The 21,453-nt window shown below is 45.2% G+C and overlaps 1 long non-coding RNA gene across 1 annotated transcript in view; it reads left to right on the top strand.

The window, feature by feature from the left end:
- Positions 1-1,810: 1,810 nt before the first annotated feature.
- LOC143800648 (uncharacterized) overlaps positions 1,811-21,453 on the top strand; it is a 178,401-nt gene continuing 158,758 nt past the window's right edge. The window contains exon 1 of the long non-coding RNA XR_013220814.1: positions 1,811-1,883. This is a non-coding gene — a long non-coding RNA (uncharacterized LOC143800648). The remainder of the gene's footprint in view (positions 1,884-21,453) is intronic.

Genomic DNA, 21,453 nt, shown 5'->3' on the forward strand with positions numbered 1-21,453 from the left:
CGTTCTGGTTGCTATGACTATGAATAAATGAACAGCAATAAATCCATAGGTCCCAAATACAGATGTCACTTCAGCCCTGGCTAATCAAAAGCTGGGCAGGGGATGCTTGAAGGTTAGATATTCTAGGGCCTCCCTACCAGCCGCCAGATACCACTGAATCAATCTTCTCATCTCTTGTCCCAATCATCCCAGACAGAGCGGGACAGTCCTGGATTTGGGTCTACGCCCTGGAGTTTCAGGTGTCTGCTGAATGTCCCTCACTGCTACCGCCCCTCTGACATTCTGACATCTCATGCCTGGTTAGAAGGAAATGGTAAACCGGTGTGGCTAGAGGTGTGGTAAAAATGTGCTGTGCCGCCCATAGCACACTGTATGGTTTATCCCTCTTTCTGTTCTGCAAAAGTTGAGAGGTCTGAGCATGTGAGTAGTTTACATGAAACCAAACTTTTGTTAAATTGTATATTTCTTTGTGAAAGGTTTAATAATATACAGTAAGACATATTGTGTTTTTTCTTTTTATCTCTGCATAACAATAGTGTCAATAATCTTCATTCTTAAGGAATTTTAATAAAATCAATTGAGAAATATGAAATGTGTGTTTTCAAACTTGAATTTTTGCACTTTTCTGAGAAAATGTTCTATTGCTTTGTTCTGTGTAACCCAACCAGTTTAACTGAGTATTTTGTGCTCCAGGGCTGCAACTTAAAGACAGTTCAGTAGAAAGGAACAGGAGGTCAGAGGTTAAGCTTTTACATTTGTTACGATTATCCAGGAGTCAAGTGGAATGGCTTACAGTGCTATTATAATAGTATGCATGTTTAAATCTGCAATAAAAGCTCTGAATTGTGGATATTCAGTACGTGATAGTATTCATTGCTCATGGCTGTTCTGTCAATACTACAAACAAATACTTGAATTGTAGACAACTAAAGCACTTGAGGTGTGAAGATTTACATTCCTCTTGCTACATACTACATACACTATACACATAAATTAATTTCTCTCAATCCTTTACATATTTGTTGAGTTTAACCCCTTTCCGACTTTTGACATACAGGTACATCACACACCGGGTGCGGGTGTATGGAGTGGGCTGTGGAGCTGAACCAGCACCATACCTGGCAGATGCTAGCTATGCAGCTCAGATGACATCGGCCTGTAACATCAGCAATTTGAGCCAAGCTTTGATGGATGCTATTATCCACCTAAATGTTACCATTAATTTCTGGCAGTGGCATTTAAGGCGTGAAGTTATGGGAGCAAGCCTTTACGGGTGCCCTTCACCCCTCCAACAAGATAATGGGGTGCCTATGGGATACCATGGCAGTCGAGGACCCGTTGAAAGCTCCATGGCTGCCATGCCAGTACTCTTGTAAGTCCCAACCATAGGACAGGCTTCTCTGTAGGCCACATATACAGTTTTATTACACTATATAGCTGATCAGAACATTGGTACTAATGAAGAAAAAACAAAATGTAAAATTTTTTTAAATAAACTATTTATGTAAAAAAACACACTTAAAATTTATAGAAAATAAACATATTGGTTATGGCCTAGAGATGAGCAAATTGACCCATGGTGGATCAAGTTCAAATTGAGGGTCCTGAAATTCACAGCTTCACTTGAATTTGATCATTTTGAGATTTGAGTGGTTCACAGCAAAAAAAACTTGCCCAGTACCATTTCCCACATTGCATCAGTGATCTGGCTAACATCATTTTGCATTGTGGCCTCCCCCTGATGCCCTGCAGCTATAACATCTTACAATTTATCATACCTTGTATAGATGTGGTCAGTACCTGAGTCATCACAGATCAGTCAGTGGTTTCCAGTGGAGCACAGTTTACAGAGCAGTGTTGTATTCCATCTCCAGAGCCATTAGGTAAGTCTCTCTTCTGTATTGTGTAAGCTGTTATAGTCAGCAGCATTCTGCCTCTCTCTCCCTACCACTCTCTCCTCTATAGAGTGTAAATTCTTATATTCAGCGGAGTCCTGTTTCTCTCTCTCCTGTAAAGTGTAAGCTCTTAGGGTTATCTTTCTCTCTCGCCTGTAGAGTGTAAGTGGTTATAGTCAACAGGGCTCTCTTTCTTGCCTGAAAAGTGTAAGCTCCTATAGTCAATGGTGTAATTTCTCTTTCTCATCTGTTAATTGTAAGTGTGGCACCTCAGGAGTTCGGGTACCACAGTGGTGCTACCTTCCTCTCGTGGAGGGTAGTGTCATGCCTGGAGACAATTGGAATCCATTTGGCAGGTAATCTTACACACAACACATTCTAACTCCAGGCCAGAAGGGGGCGCTCAAAATCCTGTTTTAGGGGATCTTCCATGATATCCATCCTGGTCTGGAGGAGGAGTTAGACAGTCTGTGAGGGACAAAAGACAGGAAAGGAGCTCAGAGGAGTGATTAGCGGCTTAAGGAGGCTGTGATTGGGCCTCCTGTGAGCCAGAGTACAGAAACCTGGCACCGGGAGCCCGAGATTGTGGATAACTGCAAGGTCCACAGTAGAACCGGAAGGCATAGGATTGTATGTTAATTGCCCATACCATACCTGAGATACAGCAGCACATAGAGCCTGGAGTCACCGTGTCAGAGACCCCAGGAGAACAGCTCAAGTTGCCTACCTTGCAGGTATTGTCCCAGGACAGGAAAAAGGGGTACCTTGCCAGCAAGCTACAGGTAGCAAGGGACCAGAAAACCAGCGCATAGTGGAAGGCTCCCAACCTGACCTGCCAAGGGGATTTCTACTTGTTTTCAGGCTGCTTGGACTCCTTCTGCACCTGTTGCCAGTACCCCAGACTGAGGCCTGCTACCATCAGTAAACCAGGTAAAGACTGCAAACCTGTGTCCTCTGTTATTTACCGGCAACCCACCATCCTTTCCATACACCTTGGAAGCCCTGGGGACCCCGCTTCACCTGTGGGAAGCGTCACCATCTTGCTGCAACAACATCACCCCAGAAGACCCCTTTAAGCAGCGTCGGTCCCCTCTGACTGAGAACCAAAGGTGACATCACGAATAAACTTTATTCCAAAATACCCTTTAAAGACTTTCCCCCTTAACTTGAGTGCCCAGGGCATGGACCGGGTCACTGCCACATGACCACCCCTTTAATTGTGACCGGACCCGGTGCTGAGTACCCCAGGCCCTGGCGGGCGACTCAAGCTCTTATAGTCAGCGGGTTTCTCGCTCTTGCTTCTCCCATGTATATTTCGATGAATTACAAGCTTTCCATTGTTAAGATTTGAGGACTTACAGGTGCATCTCACAAAATTACAATATCATCAAAAAGTTAATTTATTTCAGTTCTTCAATACCAAAAGTGAAACTCATATATTCCATAGAGTCGTTACAAAGAGAGTGATGTATTTCAAGTGTTTATTTCTGTTAATGTTGATGACTATGGCTTACAGCCAATGAAAACCCCAAAGTCATTATCTCAGTAAAGTAGAATACTTTATAACACCAGCTTGAAAATTGATTTTCAAATCCGAAATAATAGCCTACTGAAATATATGTTCAGTAAACGCACTCAATACTTGGTTGGGGCTCCTTTTGCATCAATTACTGCATCAATGCAGCGTGGCATGGAGGTGATCAGCCTGGGGCACTGCTGAGGTGTTATGGAAGCCCAGGTTGCTTTGATAGCAGCCTTCAGCTCATCTGCATTGTGGGGTCTGGTGTCTCTCATCTTCCTCTTGACAATATCCCATAGATTCTCTATGGGGTTAAGATCAAACAAGTTTGCTAGCCAATCAAACACAGTAATACTGTTGTTTTTAAACCAGGAATTGGTACCTTTGGCAGTGTGGACAGGTGTCAAGTCCTGCTGGAGAATGAAATCTCCATCTCCAAAAATCTTTTCGGCAGAGGAAAGCATGAAGTGCTCTAAAATTTCCTGTTAGGTGGCTGCGCTGACTTCGGTCTTGATAAAACACAGTGGACCTACACCAGCAGATTACATCGCTCCCGAAACCATCATTGATCACCTGACCTTAACCCCATAGAGAATCTATGGGGTATTGTAAAGAGGAAGATGAGAGACAACAGACCGCACAAGGCAGAGCAGCTGAATGCTGCTATCAAAGTAACCTGGACTTCCATAACACCTCAGCAGTGCCACAGGCTGATCACCTCCATGACATGCCTCATTGATGCAGTAGTTGATGCCAAAGGAGCCCCTACCGAAGTTTTGAGTGCATTTAATGAATATACATTTCAGTAGGCCAACATTTCGGATTTTAAAATCATTTTTTTCAAGCTGGTGTTATAAAGTATTCTAATTTACTGAGACAATGACTTTTAGGTTATCATTGGCTGTAAGCCATAATCATCAACATTAACAGAAATATACACTTGAAATACATCACTAATAAAAGTATGATCTATGAAAACATAAAATTAATTGACTCATAAAGTAAACGCCATAAAGCAATGCAAATTAAAATTCCATAATTGTTGTTTTTCAATCATCGTACCGCCAACCAAAAATTTTATTACCTCAAAATAGTATCAATGTCTGCTCACCATGCAAAAAAACAAGTTCTCAATTTTGGTAGTGCGATTATTTTGTAATGCTCCAATGTGCTATGATCCACTCATCTCACTGGCACTGCCATGCTATACTCTGCCACCCTCTTCCTCCTGCTTTCATTGCTCAGCATTCTGCTTACTACCATGGTCCTTTTCACGTGTGTGCATTGGCTCTCTGCTTCTTAAAGTTTAACTAAAATACCTAGTGCCCACAAACTTCTTTTCTTCATGGCTACGTTGCCGCCATGAGCTTTTGGTGAGTTTTTGACACTGCATATTCCTGCTGCATTAAAAACAAAGCATCTTACATTTCCAGCAAAGTGGATGTGATTTATAGAAATCTCATGCCCACTGTATTTTTATTTTTCTCAGCGTGAACTGACCTGCGCTGCCTGTTTGAAAAACGCATCATGTCAGTTTCACTTGTGTGTATGCTGTGTTTCCTGTGCAGATTTTCCCCATAGACTTGCATTACAAAAGGAAAATCAGCAGGGAAAATAGGCAAATTCATTTTTAGTTTGGTTCCGTGGCAGAAACACATATAAAACACATGTAATCTGGACTAAGTATATCAATAAAGTATTGTCAAAGCCAAATCCCAGGAAGTATCAAAAACAAAGCAGCTTTATTTAAAGCATGACACACGAAAAAGAGACAAAAAACGCAGTTTCAAAAACGCGATACAAACGCATGTTAAAAAAGCACACTCAAAAATGAAATGAAAAACGCTAGTAACCTAATTTATATAATGGGAGCAGAAATAGTGCAGAATTCTGCAGCGTCAAAAACTCAGCAAAAGATCATCATGGAAACGTAGTCTAAAGACTCTCCCTCCAACCTTCTAGTGTGCGAGCAATGGATCATTTTGGCTTTATTACTGTGCTAAGGTTTTCCATTCCCTGATTCTGGCCAGGCTACTTCCTGACTCTGTATTTTTATTTCCCTCCTGTCTAGAGAGGCCGTACAGCGGCCCTAAGGCTCGAAGGGGAGGCCAACATGACGGGGTTAATGTGGGAAGTAGTGAGCAAGCTGGGGTTTCTTGCTTTTGAGTTGGGGCAGTGAGGAAGGGGTTAATATTAAGAGTGGGAAGAGGAATGCTTAACTTTGAATTCGTGAAAGAGGTGGGGTTGTTTTTGGCAAGAAGGGGGAGGGACAGTATAAGAAGGCACACTCTCCTCACAGCGACAACCATTTTACTTACCCACCTGAAGAGTTAAGGAAGCTGTGGGATACTTACCTGATGGATGTTGAGGAATTGCTTCAGCGCTTGAGAGATGCAGCAGGCTCACAAAGGTACCGACTGGCTTCAAGCATCTGTGTCCAGCCTGCTTCAGGGGACAACGGCTGGAGCTTCTCAGGTACCTCCAAGTGGGCGCCGGCCACAGAGAACCAGGCCTCCGACACGCGTGAGCCCCGACGTTAATCCCCGGGTCCGGCGCTGAATTAGGAGCCTATCTGGGGACCCTCCGGTAAGCGACACAGGCTACGGGCCTTCCAGCATGAGTCGCAATGCCGGGAGGAATCCACAGCAGTGGCGGGACCTACAATGAGAGGAAAAGCCAGCTTCCCCTTTAAACTTCTTGGACACAGAGAGGGAGAGCAGGAGCAGGAGCGGCAGGCATCAGCATGGCTGCTGGGCCTGCTCTACGGGGGAGAACCCAGGAGACAGAGACCCTATACAATGTCCCCTCAGTGCCGGGATGATCGCGGGCGGCAGCAGGCCGGCCTTGTCATCAGCGCGTTGCCCGAGGTAGCGCTCAGTGCCTCATGCAGGAGCCGAGCATGGCAGTCACAGAGCATCGGGCGGGTGCTGTCAGGGGTTTGTGGACAACAGGCGACGGCTTCTGCCTCTAGCCCTGGAGGAATATCCCAGGTGACGAGCCATGATGCTTCTTACAGGCAGCAGGCGGCTGGCCTTACTCCCGGGACACCACCCACATTAGCTCCTGGGGTCGCGGCACAGTCAGTCGCTTCCACGTCTGACAGTGGCAGGCGGTCCGGGGAGCATGATATCACAAGAGCCCCGGATTCTGCAGCGGACCGGTCAGGGGCAGGAGTAGGACATCTTCAACAGGATTCCGGATCTTCGGCTGCTGGGTTCACAGCACCCAGGCAGCTAGGTGAGAGTAATTATCCTTTAATCTTTAACCCTTGCTTATCTTCTCCTGATATTAGGAATGTAGAGGTTTTTTCAGGGGGAGTTGGTGGGGGTATGGGTTTGATACTTAGGGGACTGGGTGAGTTAGCAGGATTGTGGGTGTCGGGGTCGCACAGGGGGACATTACCGTCAACGGCATGGTTAGGGAATTCCGGTGTAATTTCAGGGTCTGGAGATTTACCTGAAGTTTTTGTTGCGCGTGGCAACCCAGGTTTAAGTGTGAGCGCAACCGCCTCTTCAGTGATCAGCGACGGGGCTTCTAGAGCAATTACACCAACTGATGGTTTAGGGTCTACGGGTTTAGCCAGCCACGGTTTTGACAGGGGAGAAAGAAAAGGAGGACACAATACATCTGGATGATTCAGCTAGGGGTGAAGTGTATGTATGTTTTGAGGGTCTTCTGGGGACGCATTTAAAACAAGATGTGAGGGAGAAAATATGGAAGGGTGAATACATTGAGATATTTTCGTTATTGCCTCTTGAACGGTTTAATCTGGATAGAGCTAGGAGGGATGATTCAAAAAAGGAAGACGATGAGAAGAGGAGGTATCGTTTAATACCGAGGACCTTTGCAAATTGGTTGCAGGCTTTTTGCTATTTTAGCTAGCACTATCGGGGAGAAGGCTCCTGAAAACAGTTCAGGGTTGTTTTTTTTATCAGGATGCAATAGGCGAAGCGTATAGGGTTTATGGGGGGCAGGGATGGTTACGTTATGATGAACAATTTCGTCAACGTAAGCGATCCAACCTCATACTTGCTGGGATCATAAAGATATAGTGTTGTGGATGAAGGTAATGGTTCCGTCTAGGTTAAGTGCAAACGTTCAGCCATTTCATGGGGGCACCGGGAGTTCAGGGCAGTCGGGGGATTCGGTGGCAATTCAGAAAGGACTGTGATTTTCCTTCAATAATGGGTCCTGCAAATTTGGAAGCAAGTGCAAATTTACACATGAATGTTCAGCCTGCGGGGGTGCCCACGGTGCAGCAAAATGCTTTAAAGGAAATAGACAGAAAGGAATCGATTTAGCTGAAAAAAGGGGTGACTCCGGTGCGTTGGGACGCGATGGAGGGCTTTCTAAGTAGATATCCCGATGTAGCAGCGGCAGCTTTGTTGAGTAGTGGCTTTTAGGAAGGTTTTAGAATCCCGCTTGTTAATTTATCCAAAAAGAATTTAAAATCGGCATTACAATTCCCCGAAGTGGTCTCTGAAAAACTTAGCTAAAAATTGCATTGGGCAGGATGGAGGGGCCATTTGTGACGCCTCCTCTTGTTAATTTAAGGGTGTCGCCAGAAAGAACCCAATAAGTACAGATTGATCCATCATTTGTCTTTTCCTAGGGGCACCTCGGTAAACGATGGGATCGATCCCCAATTGTGTTCAGTGCTGTACACGTCTTTTGACGCAGCCATGGATTTGGTTCGTTTGTGCAGCAGAGGAGCTAAGCTTGCAAAAACGGACATCGAGGTGGCTTTCTGTTTACGGACGGTTCACCCTGAGAGCATGCACTTGTTGGGTTGTTTTTGCGATGGTGGTATTTACATTGATCATTGCCTTCCTATGGGCTGTTCGATTTCATGTGCTTATTTTGAGATGTTTAGCTCTTTTCTAGAATGGGTTGTCAAGGACGTGTCTGGTTTGAATTCGTGTGTGCATTACTTGGATGATTTTTTTGTTTGTTGGCCCTGCTCAGGCGGCTGATTGTCCAATATTGTTACACACAATGGTAAGCATGGCAAAACGTTTTGGGGTCCCATTAGCTGAAGAAAAGACAGCGGGTCCAATCTCTGTGTTGAGTTTTCTGGGAATTGAAATTGACACCATGGCGATGGCATGCAGACTACCTGCCGACAAGATTGTAGCTTTGAAGGAAGAGGTAGCTAAGGCGAGTGATTCAAAGAAAATAACCTTACGTAGTTTGCAATCATTGTTGGGTAAACTGAATTTTGCATGTAGGATTATGCTGCTGGGGCGAGCTTTTTGTCGGTGGCTATCATTGGCGACGGCAGGAATAAAATCCTCCATGCACTTTATCAGATTAAAGAAGGAATTACGGGAGGACCTGAAGGTGTGGTCGGTTTTTCTGGATGGGTATAACGGCAGATCTCTTTGGATACAGCCAACAGTATATGCTGAAGATTTGGGTCTATTGGTTGGCATAGTCGAGGAACGTGGTTTTGGTTTTTTTTTTTTTTAAAAACTGGATGGCGGCAGAATGGCCTCGGGAGTGGAAGGGGCAGGGTTTAATGACAAATCAGCTATTGCTACAGTTGTTTCCAAGGGTTGTTGCGCTGTTGTTATGGGGAGAAGAAGTAAAGAACAAAAAGATTTGTTTTCCTTGTGAACATGTGGGGGTGGTATCCGCTATAAATGCATTGTCAGCAGCATCACCAGCTGTTGTGAAAGTTTTAAAACTCTTAGTCTTCTTGGGACTTAAATTTAATTTATGGATTGTGTCCGAGGTCAGTACAGTTGTGCTTAACCCTATTGTTGACGTTCTTTCTTGTTTTCAGTGGCATCGCTTCCGGGAGTTGGCACCACAAACGCATGCATCAGGCCTGGAATGTCCAGTGGATTTATGGAACCTGCCTTGTGGGCTGTAAGGGGTTTATTTTCTAGGTCGCTGTCGGACAGATCGTGGGCTCAGTATGGTCAGGCTTGGCGTTTGTGGGAGTCGTGGAAGGTATCGCTGGAGGAGGAGTTGGATGATGAATGTATCTTATTGTTGTTAATCAGTCATTATTGGGAAACTTTCTTATGAAGTATTATTAACTATTGGACATCAGTTATCTGGGGTATGTTTTTCAGATTGGGAGGTGGATTTGTTTAAAGCGGAGCTCTTTGGAGCATTTCGGTTGGGAGAGTTGATCAGTCCTTCCAGGTGTAAAAAAGGAATTTTGCAAAGAGAGGACTGGATGTTTGTAGCGACAGGGTGGTTGTATTCATTCGCTCTTCCAAAACCAATGTGTTTGGAAAAGGGTGCAAAGTGGTGTTGTTTAGAGTGGATGGTTCACCATTATGTCCTGTGTTTTGTGTTAGGAATTACATGGATAGGGGCGGTGTTTTGAATGAACCACTGTTAGTTCATGAGGACGGCTCTTTCTTGTCGCATTTTCAGTTCATCACGGTATTTAGGCGTTGTTTAGAAGCGGGAGGTATCCCTGCGACAGACTATTGCAGACATTCCTTTAGAATTGGGGCAGCAATGGAGGCGGCCAGAATGGGTTTGGGTGAGGAGATTGTCAAGAGGATTGGGCGTTGGGAATCGGAGAGGTTTCGCTCGTACGTTCGTCCGGAGTTAGTGTAATGATATTAGTTGGCATTGTGTCGGGGTTTTTCTCTGATATCGGCTGTCAATTTTGTTTTGTTCCAGTGATCAATTGGATGCTGGTTTGGATAATGGGACACTTGTTTGTGTTCTGGGCAGCTTTGAGAGCAGCGGTTCGTCCAGACGGGCGGCAGTTGGGTTTTCCTAGAGAGTCAGTGACACTACGTTGGATCGGTACAAGGGGAATGGTTTGGAAACAATTGTTGCCTGAATTTAATCGTTTTGTTCAGCTGGATAGGGTGCCGGAGGTGGTCGTTTTTCACCTAGGTGGGAATGATTTGGGAAAACGCTCCTGTAGGGAGCTGATCAGGGACATTAAACTTGATATGTTGAGGTTGTGGTCGATGTTTCCAAAGGTCCTAGTAATTTGGTCAGACATCATCCCGTGTAAGGTGTGGCGTGGTGCCAGATCTATTGAAGGAATAAACAGAGCAAGAATCAAAGTGAACAGGGCGATATCTCAATTTATGACTTGGAATGGAGCATTAGTGGTGAGACATGTGGAATTGGAGTCGGGCAAAGGCGGTTTTTGGAGAGCTGATGGAGTTCACTTGAACGCGGTGGGTACAGATATGTGGTGTTTGGCCATTCACAATGGCATAGAAAGGGGCTTAAAGGTGTGGAGGGGCATAAATGGCTAAGGTGTCAGCCCATTTATGTTGGTGGTGGGGGGAGGTCCTCGAAGTCGGTCGAAGTGGAAAATGGTGGATTAATGGGGGGTGATCTTGAGAGGTCCTGGACTCCCCCTGGGTGAATTGAAGTAGGCGGGGTGTGGATATCCCATTGGAGTGGTATTCAAGGGACCCTTGGATGGGTCTTTTGGTTTGACCAGGTTGGTTGTTAGCTATCCCTGAGCTGGTGCATGGCGGCTGGGGGTAAGAATTAGCCTGGGTGGCCAAAAAGTGAGATTGGGATATGTGAAGTTTATAATTTCGGGCTTCGAGGACCACCCCTCTTTATTGGTCGTTTATTGTTAAAATTGTTATAATTTATGTTAATAAAAGGCTGCTGTGGCCATTTTAAAATCCAATTAAGGCTTCAAGTGTTTTATTGGGGTCGTTATATTATATAAGGTGGGTTGTGGTTGGGATTTTATTTTAATAAAGGTTAAGGAAGTTTATCACTTGGGCTCACATGAGTCACGTATTGTTATGACCTGGTGGTTACGGAGAAGCACTGATATGACCTGGTGGGTAAAATGAGTCATGGGGCAAGCTCTGAGGAGGTGGTAACTTTACTGACCGTAAACCCTACTCCTAACACCAACACTAGAAATAGCCGTGGGACGTTCCTAACTCTCCCTAGACGCCTCGTCACGGCCTAAGAACTAACTACCCCTTAAGATGGAAACAGAAAACTATCTTGCCTCAGAGAAATTCCCAAAGGGAAAGATAGCCCCCCACATGTATTGACTGTGAGTAGAGAGGGAAATGACATACACAGAAATGAAATCAGATTTTAGCAAAGGAGGCCAATTCTAATCTAGATAGACAGAAAATAGGAAAGGATACTGTGCGGTCAGTATTAAAAACTAAAAATCCACGCAGAGTTTACAAAAATGATCTCCACACCGACTCACGGTGTGGAGGGGCAAATCTGCTTCCCCAGAGCTTCCAGCTAGCCTGACTATTTCATAATGACAAGCTGGACAAAAGAAACATAACTTAACTGAGCAGTAAGGTCCAAAGCAAATGGAGAACCAAAGAACTAGCAAGAACTTATCTTATGATGAAATGGACAGGCCATGAGAGAAATCCAAGTAGAGATCTGAATCCAACCCAGAGAACATTGACAGCTGGCTTGGACTACAGACCAGAGCCAAGTTAAATAGCAAGGCCAGTGGAGCCGATTAGTGAAAGCAGCTGCTGCAGAAACTCAAGGAGCAGCAGTTCCACTCGAAACCACCAGAGGGAGCCCAAGGGCAGAACTCACAAAAGTACCATTCATAACCACAAGAGGGAGCCCAAGAACGGAATTCACAACAGTACCCCCCCCTTGAGGAGGGGTCACCGAACCCTCACCAGAGCCCCCAGGCCGATCAGGACGAGCCAAATGAAAAGCACGAACCAAATCAGCAGCATGGACATCGGAGGCAAAAACCCAAGAATTATCCTCCTGGCCATAACCCTTCCACTTAACCAGATACTGAAGCTTCCGCCTCGAAAGACGAGAATCCAAAATCTTCTCCACCACATACTCCAACTCCCCCTCAACCAACACCGGAGCAGGAGGGTCAACGGAGGGGACCATGGGCACCACATATCTCCGCAACAAAGATCTATGGAACACATTATGAATGGAAAAAGAAGCTGGAAGGGCCAAACGAAAAGACACAGGATTGATAATTTCAGAAATCTTATAAGGACCAATAAAGCGAGGCTTGAACTTAGGGGAAGAAACCTTCATAGGAACATGACGAGAAGACAACCAGACCAAATCCCCAACACGAAGCCGGGGACCAACGCACCGACGACGGTTAGCAAAACGCTGAGCCTTTTCCTGAGACAACGTTAAATTGTCCACCACAGGAGTCCAAATCCGCTGCAACCTGTCCACCACAGAATCCACACCAGGACAGTCCGAAGGCTCAACCTGCCCCGAAGAAAAACGAGGATGAAAACCAAAGTTACAAAAAAAAGGCGAAACCAAGGTAGCCGAACTAGCCCGATTATTAAGGGCAAACTCGGCCAATGGCAAGAAGGTCACCCAATCATCCTGATCAGCAGACACAAAGCATCTCAAATAGGTTTCCAAGGTCTGATTGGTTCGCTCCGTTTGGCCATTTGTCTGAGGATGAAATGCTGACGAAAAAGACAAATCAATGCCCATTCTAGCACAAAAGGACCGCCAAAACCTAGAAACGAACTGGAAACCTCTGTCAGACACAATATTCTCTGGAATGCCATGCAAACGAACCACATGCTGAAAGAACAATGGAACCAAATCAGAGGAGGAAGGCAACTTAGGCAAAGGTACCAAATGGACCATCTTAGAAAACCAATCACAAACCACCCAGATGACAGACATCTTCTGAGAAACAGGAAGATCAGAAATGGAAATATGCGTCCAAGGCCTCCCAGGGACCGGCAAAGGCAAAAGCAACCCACTAGCACGGGAACAGCAGGGCTTGGCCCGGGCACAGGTCCCACAGGACTGCACGAAAGAACGCACATCCCGCGACAAGGAAGGCCACCAAAAGGACCTGGCAACCAAATCTCTGGTACCAAAAATCCCAGGATGACCAGCCAATACAGAACAATGAATCTCAGAAATTACCTTATTAGTCCATCTATCAGGAACAAACAGTTTCCCCACTGGGCAGCGGTCAGGTTTATCAGCCTGAAACTCCTGAAGCACCCGCCGCAAATCAGGGGAGATGGCAGAAAGAATAACCCCCTCCTTGAGAATACCAGCTGGCTCAAGAACTCCCGGAGAATCAGGCAAAAAACTCCTAGAAAGGGCATCAGCCTTCACATTCTTAGATCCCGGAAGATATGAAACCACAAAATCAAAACGGGAGAAAAACAGAGACCATCGAGCTTGTCTAGGATTCAACCGCTTGGCAGACTCGAGGTAAATCAGATTCTTATGGTCGGTCAAGACCACAACGCGATGCTTAGCTCCCTCAAGCCAATGTCGCCACTCCTCAAATGCCCACTTCATAGCCAACAATTCCCAATTGCCGACATCATAATTACGCTCAGCAGGCGAAAACTTTCTGGGGAAAAAAGCACACGGTTTCATCAAAGAGCCATCAGAACTTCTCTGAGACAAAACGGCCCCTTCCCCAATCTCAGAAGCGTCAACCTCAACCTGAAAAGGGAGAGAAACATCTGGCTGACGCAGTACAGGGGCAGAAGTAAAGCGACGTTTAAGCTCCTGAAAGGCCTCCACAGCCGCAGAGGACCAATTCACCACATCAGCACCTTTCTTCGTTAAATCGGTCAGAGGTTTAACCACACTAGAAAAATTAGCAATGAAGCGGCGATAAAAATTAGCAAAGCCCAAAAATTTCTGAAGGCTCTTCACAGATGTGGGTTGAGTCCAATCATGAATGTCCTGGACCTTAACAGGGTCCATTTCAATAGCCAAGGGAGAAAAAATGAAACCCAAAAAAGAAACCTTCTGAACTCCAAAAAGGCACTTAGACCCCTTCACCAACAATGCATTAGCACGAAGGATCTGAAATACCATCCTGACCTGCTTCACATGAGACTCCCAATCATCGGAAAACACCAAAATATCATCCAAATATACAATCATGAACTTATCCAGATAATCCCGGAAAATATCATGCATAAAGGACTGAAACACAGATGGAGCATTAGAGACCCCGAAAGGCATCACAAGATATTCAAAATGGCCTTCGGGCATATTAAATGCTGTTTTCCATTCATCGCCCTGTTTAATACGAACAAGATTATACGCCCCTCGAAGGTCGATCTTGGTAAACCAGCTAGCCCCCTTAATCCGAGCAAACAAATCAGAAAGCAAAGGTAAAGCAAAGGTAAAGGGTACTGGAATTTGACTGTGATCTTATTGAGAAGGCGATAATCTATACAGGGCCTCAAGGAGCCATCCTTCTTGGCAACAAAAAAGAATCCCGCTCCCAACGGTGATGAAGACGGGCGAATATGCCCCTTCTCTAAGGACTCCTTTACATAACTCCGCATAGCGGCATGCTCTGGCACAGACAGATTGAAGAGTCGACCCTTAGGGAACTTACAACCAGGAATCAAGTTAATAGCACAATCACAGTCCCTATGAGGAGGTAGGGCACTGGACTTGGGCTCATCAAATATATCCTGGAAATCTGACAAAAACTCAGGAACTTCAGAAGAGGGGGAAGAGGAAATTGACATCAAAGGAATATCATAATGCATCCCTTGGCAACCCCAACTAGTCACAGACATAGATTTCCAATCCAGCACCGGATTATGTAGCTGTAACCATGGAAAACCCAGCACAACAACATCATGCAAATTATGCAACACCAAAAAACGAATATTTTCCTGATGTGCTGGAGCCATGTACATGGTCAACTGTGTCCAGTACTGAGGTTTATTCCTGGCCAATGGCGTAGCATCTATCCCCCTCAAGGGAATAGGACTCTGCAAAGGCTCCAAGGAAAAACCACAGCGCTTGGCAAATTCTAAGTCCATTAAGTTCAGGGCAGCGCCAGAATCCACAAATGCCATTACAGAAAAGGACGACAATGAGCAAATCAGGGTAACAGACAAGAGAAATTTAGGCTGTACAGTACTAATGGTAACAGACCTAGTGACCCTCTTAGTACGCTTCGGGCAATCAGAAATAGCATGAGTAGAGTCGCCACAGTAAAAACACAGCCCATTCTGACGTCTGAATTCCTGCCGTTCTGCTCTAGTCAAAATCCTATCACATTGCATAGGCTCAGGACTCAGCCCAGAGGACACCGCCATATGGTGCACAACCTTACGCTCGCGCAGGCGCCGATCAATCTGAATGGCCAGAGACATTGATTCATTCAAACCAGCAGGTATGGGGAACCCCACCATAACATCTTTAAGGGCTTCAGAAAGACCCTTTCTGAAAATAGCTGCTAGGGCATCCTCATTCCATTTTGTGAGCACAGACCACTTTCTAAATTTCTGGCAGTTTACTTCTGCTGCTTCCTGACCCTGACACAGAGCCAGCAAGATTTTTTCTGCCTGATCCACAGAATTAGGTTCGTCATACAGCAGTCCAAGTGCTTGAAAAAATGCGTCTACATTGAGCAATGCAGGATTCCCTGGCTCTAGGGAGAATGCCCAGTCCTGCGGGTCTCCACGCAGCAGAGAAATGACAGTCTTCACCTGCTGAATGGGGTCACCAGAGGAACGGGGTCTCAAAGCAAAAAACAATCTGCAGTTATTTTTAAAGTTCAGAAATTTAGATCTATCCCCAGAAAACAAATCAGGAATAGGAATTCTAGTCTCTAGAACCGGAGTCTGAACAACATAATCTTGGATACTCTGTACCCTTGCAGCGAGCTGATCAACACGCGAGAACAGACCCTGAACCTCCATATCAGCACCAAAATCCGGAACCACCCAAAGATTAAGGGGAAAAAAAAGACAAAACAAGCTGCAAAGGAAAAAAAAATGGCTCAGAACTTTCTTTTCCCTCTTTTGAGATGCATTTACCACATTGTGGGCCAGCTGTACTGTTATGACCTGGTGGTTACGGAGAAGCACTGATATGACCTGGTGGGTAAAATGAGTCATGGGACAAGCTCTGAGGAGGTGGTAACTTTACTGACCGCAAACCCTACTCCTAACACCAACACTAGAAATAGCCGTGGGACGTTCCTAACTCTCCCTAGACGCCTCGTCACGGCCTAAGAACTAACTACCCCTTAAGATGGAAACAGAAAACTATCTTGCCTCAGAGAAATTCCCAAAAGGAAAGATAGCCCCCCACATGTATTGACTGTGAGTAGAGAGGGAAATGACATACACAGAAATGAAATCAGATTTTAGCAAAGGAGGCCAATTCTAATCTAGATAGACAGAAAATAGGAAAGGATACTGTGCGGTCAGTATTAAAAACTAAAAATTCACGCAGAGTTTACAAAAATGATCTCCACACCGACTCACGGTGTGGAGGGGCAAATATGCTTCCCCAGAGCTTCCAACTAGCCTGAATATTTCATAATGACAAGCTGGACAAAAGAAACATAACTTAACTGAGCAGTAAGATCCAAAGCAAATGGACAACCAAAGAACTAGTGTCGGGGTCGTAATACGACAATTAAATCCTCATTCACCAGTCATTCCAAATTAATATGTGTGCAGGGCATCTGGTACCGGATAAGAATAAATCAGACAGGTAGCTGGTTCAAACTTAGTTAATGCCCCGTGCATCCACACATGTCTGCAGCGGTCACACCAACTGGCTTTATTCTAAAATACACAATACTATATTGAGTGTTAGGGGAAGGCGTGCATTAGGCGGGGTTTAAGCTAGCATCCAGTCTTTCTGATTTGTTCTGACGTCTTCTGGTGGATTCCTCCTTTTCTTCACATTCCTTAAGTTTCGTTTCTGAGGAAATGGCTTAACCCTTCGGTCACTAACCTGAAACGAAACTGAACTCTGGCGACCATCTTTAAATACAATTACATATGCATTAGCTAGCAGATAGGAAAAACTTATTGTTTTACAGTGTAAGATATATAAAAGTACAAAGGTATATAAGAAAATACATTTTCACCTTGACAATCCCCCCTAAACACTAAGTTTTTCCCTTAAAGAAGGATCCTTCGAGACTGTCCATGTGATGGGAAAAGGGGAGGTGGATTTCTTCATCCAGACACCTCAGAAACTCTCCCCTAGCGAGAGGCCTCCAGGCAGCTGAACCCTTCACTAACCTCACATGGAGTTCTCCCACTGTCCCTAAACTAAGTCTCTTAGCATCATCTGAGAATGGGGGGTTTTGTCTACTCTCTTGAGGGGGAATGTACTTCGGGATCTCCCCTGGATCAGTACCATTGTACTCTGGTGGGTCTTCTTCTTGATTGAGGACGGTGCCAGTCGGAGTTGCTTTGGCAATAACCTTTTTGTACAAAGAATAACACAACAGAAAATTATCGATCCAATTATAAGGAGAGCAATCAGTACTAAACAAACTTATTGAAGGAATCCCTTGATCCCACCTAACCAACTGGAGAAGAAAGATGTGTCTGCTCCAGCATACCTGACACGTCGTCTTATTGTCCTAATTTGTTCAACTTCTTTAGAAACCTTCAGGTCTTTTGGATCTACATTTCGCCATTCAGGTCTGGCTGTCTATATTTCGTCTTGTAAGTCTTTGGTCATACCGTCAATGAATGTATTTACCAATACTCTGACATCAAGTGGGTTTATGGGACTGTACCTCATGTCTTCCCATTTCAGCTGTAACCGTCCAAAGTATAGCTCTACACTCTCTCCTTTTGTCACATCTGCAAAAAGATCTTAATTTGTGTCCTAGCACGTCACCTGTTTTTGTGCTCACTAACTACCTAGGCCTGCCTAGGTGCACTTAATACGTCCATCATATTGTCATTATTTGTCTGTAAAATGAGAAAGGTTGGTTCTCAGGGTCAGCCAAATGTTTTTTGCGTAGCTAGCTAGTCAGAGGGCCTCCAGGGATAATACTCCTGTATCTGTCTTACCCTACCTGATGTGGTTGGTTCTCTGGTGGTGGGGGCAACATGACATGCTGGTCTACAGCTCCTTCCCAAAAGGATTACTGTCAGCCTACTCCTAAAAGTTAATGTCCCCACTATCCGCCAACCACAATCCTGTGTCAGCTTCTTATATCACTGCATGTGATCTTGTCTGGACAGGATTCAGTGTAATTCTCTTAGGTCGGGTTGCAGCACGGGTCATACAAGTGCTAGGGCCCAAATCCTCAACTATACCCTAAAAGGCATCACAGCTATAATTAACAAATCTTTGTTCACTGTAATATATGTAATTGATCCATTCAACATTTTTATTAATCTGCATCTGTGGGATTATAGAAGCAATGCCGGCATAAATCTGGTTCTGGGCTTCAAAACTGGTCAGGCACCCCCCTTGGCACCCCAATGGCATCAATATATACTAGTGGATCTTCTTCATAACTCATATGGAGCTGATCGAGACTTCTCCTCTTTCTGGTAGGTTCATCAGGTATCTTTGGATCCCAAGGTAAAATTTTGAACTGCATGGCTAGTTTAACAAGGGTGCATTGGCCTATCCAGGCATTAGGCAACCTAGGACGGAGCTTACCATCCCCACATAACCAATAAGTGTCGTACATATAATGTGTATGTTTGATTAGCAAGTCAGTATCTAAAGAACTGTTCTCCCTGCAGAAACCTGTCTCGAAGATCCCTACTGGTGTACCTGTAGTGTTATAGGAATTGTAGCAGGTGTAATTGTCAGCTAATACGGTTACTTCTCCTGGGACCTTTAGTCTAGGTTTCTCATGAATCAGTGGGACATAATCTGGGCAATCAGTGGGCTTCAAACCTTTCAACAAATTCATGACACAGGCAGTGGTGTTGTCATCAGGAAAAAGTAATGCATGTGTGTATAGGTGTGTATTCGCAGCAGCACAAGCAATACATCCTACAGAGATATTCTGGACTCTTACATTGTATCTCACCCATTCTAACCATAGGTTTTTCCTTGGGGCTGTTTGTGTTTCTATGGAGAAAACCTCTTGCCAACTGAGACCTGGAATGGGGATCACTTCATTAACTACATTTTGCAAACGCTCACCTGGGCCTGTTTTAGGTGTACTGGTAACAGGGGCTTTGGTTGGTCTGAAGCTAATATCCCGGAGCTGTATATGGCCTAAATTCCCATGGTATCCACTACTAAATACATAATTATAATGCCTTCCCAGTACAAATGTCTGCAGGTCAGCAGATTGGGGGCTTTCAAGATTTAGGAGAAGGGGGTAACAATTTTTACCCCATTTACAGCCCCTAAGTGGTTGCAGAAGGGCTGTTAGATGCATTCTCTCACGAAGACTTTTATATCCCCAATCGTCTCCCGTATTCCAGGCAGCATCTGTCTAATAATAACAGTTATTGTTGTCATTTCTGGTAACACACATATAAAACTGGATGATCTCCTCTACCACCCGTTCAGTCTCGGGACACTTGACTACATCACAGAAATCAAATCGCCAGATATTCACCGGGGCTGTCAGGTTTATCCAGAGAATAGTGGGACCTTAGTATTTTCATTTACATTAGGGGCCGAGAAGGTAGGGGCGAGGATGGCCCTCAGTTCCAGGATCAAAAACAACAGTCTCTTTTACAGTGTGAGGCGTGGATCCAGGTGCTCTTTCCTTCAAGTTTTACTGCAGTGGGGGTGACCAGGATCACCGTGTGAAGTCCTTCAAATCTCAGCTGGAGACAATCTCTGCGCACAAACTTTTTCACATACACCAGGTCTCCTGGCACAAAGGGATGGTGTCCAGGAACCTTGTCTGGGTCTGGAAGAGAACTGAAGACAGTTAAATGCACTTTGGCAAGGTGTCCATGTAAGGCCTGCACATAGCTAGTCAAGTCCTGGTACTTGAGCTGCAACTGTTGTGGAAAGAAACATTCAAGACTGGGGCTCCTGCCAAACAGAATCTCATACGGTGACTGTCCTGTCTTCCTGTTTGGGGTATATCCTACTGAAAACAAAGCTAGAGGAAGGCATTCTGTCCATGGTTTACCAGTCTCTGCCATTGCCTTCTGGATTTTAAGCTTAAGAGCTCCATTTAGTCTCCCCACTTTTCCACTACTCTGTGCATGGAGTATGCAATGCTTGACTTACCCCCAGTGCTGCCATTACCTCTGACATGATCTCTCCAGTAAAATGGGAACTCCGATCGCTTTCAATGACTTCAGGAACTCCATACCTGCATATGATCTCAGCCATCAGTTTCTTCACCGTTGTCTTAGCCGTAGCTTTGGCAACTGGGTAGGCTTCTGGCCAACCTGAAAATAAATCAATGCAGACCAACACATACTCATACGTCCCTACCCTGGGTAACTGAATTTAATCAATCTGCAGTCTCTGGAATTGGTTAAAGGGCCGGGGAGCGTGTTTGGATGGGGTTTTCACTGTCCTACTCTGATTATGTGTGACACATATCATGCAGCTCTGTACCTGCCTTTCTGCGCAGGTGGAAAACTCGGGGGCAATCCGTTGTTTCTGTAGGGTGTCACACATGGCCGTCTTCGAGTGGTGCACATTCCTGTGCAGAACCTGTGCCATCATTGGGTACAGTACCTGTGGTAGGCAGACCTTTTCACCCCTCCCCCATAGTCCAGTGACGGTATCAGAGCAAGCCCCTATCTTTTGCCACCTATTTTTCTCCTCCTTACTTGCCTGTTCTTGTAACCGGGCTAAGATGTCTTTCAACACAAGTGGAGATGGTGGGGTGTCTAGGTGATGTACTTGAGAGGCCACAGGAGTGCTTGCTGCTTTCTTCGCAGCCTGGTCTGCCAGTGCGTTACCCTTTTGTCCGTCCATCAGTGCCTTTGGTATGTGCCTTTACCTTTATGATGCCTGCTTGGGTGGGAAGCTGTAGTGCATTCATAAGTTGCTGGACTGCCTCAGCACGTTTAAAGGGGTGGCCATTTGCTGTCAGGAAAGCCCTGGCTCTCCAGATAGGCCCATAATCGTGTGTAATGCCAAAAGCATACCTGGAATCAGTGTAGATATTTACAGTCTTACCTTCTGCTAGTTTGCTCTGCTTCTTGTGCAGACATATGAGCTGGCATTGACTCTACCTTGATTATCTCATGTTCTGAGACCACAGCATATCTGGTACAGTAGCATCCTTGGTCATCTTGGTGACAGGATCCATCTACAAAAAGCTCAAAATCAGCATTAGAATAGGCACACTAGAAACCAGCTGTTTCCTGAGACATCAATTCTAGACAA

This window comes from Ranitomeya variabilis, chromosome 1 (genome assembly GCF_051348905.1).
Source record: "Ranitomeya variabilis isolate aRanVar5 chromosome 1, aRanVar5.hap1, whole genome shotgun sequence".
In the NCBI taxonomy this organism is placed as follows: domain Eukaryota; kingdom Metazoa; phylum Chordata; class Amphibia; order Anura; family Dendrobatidae; genus Ranitomeya; species Ranitomeya variabilis.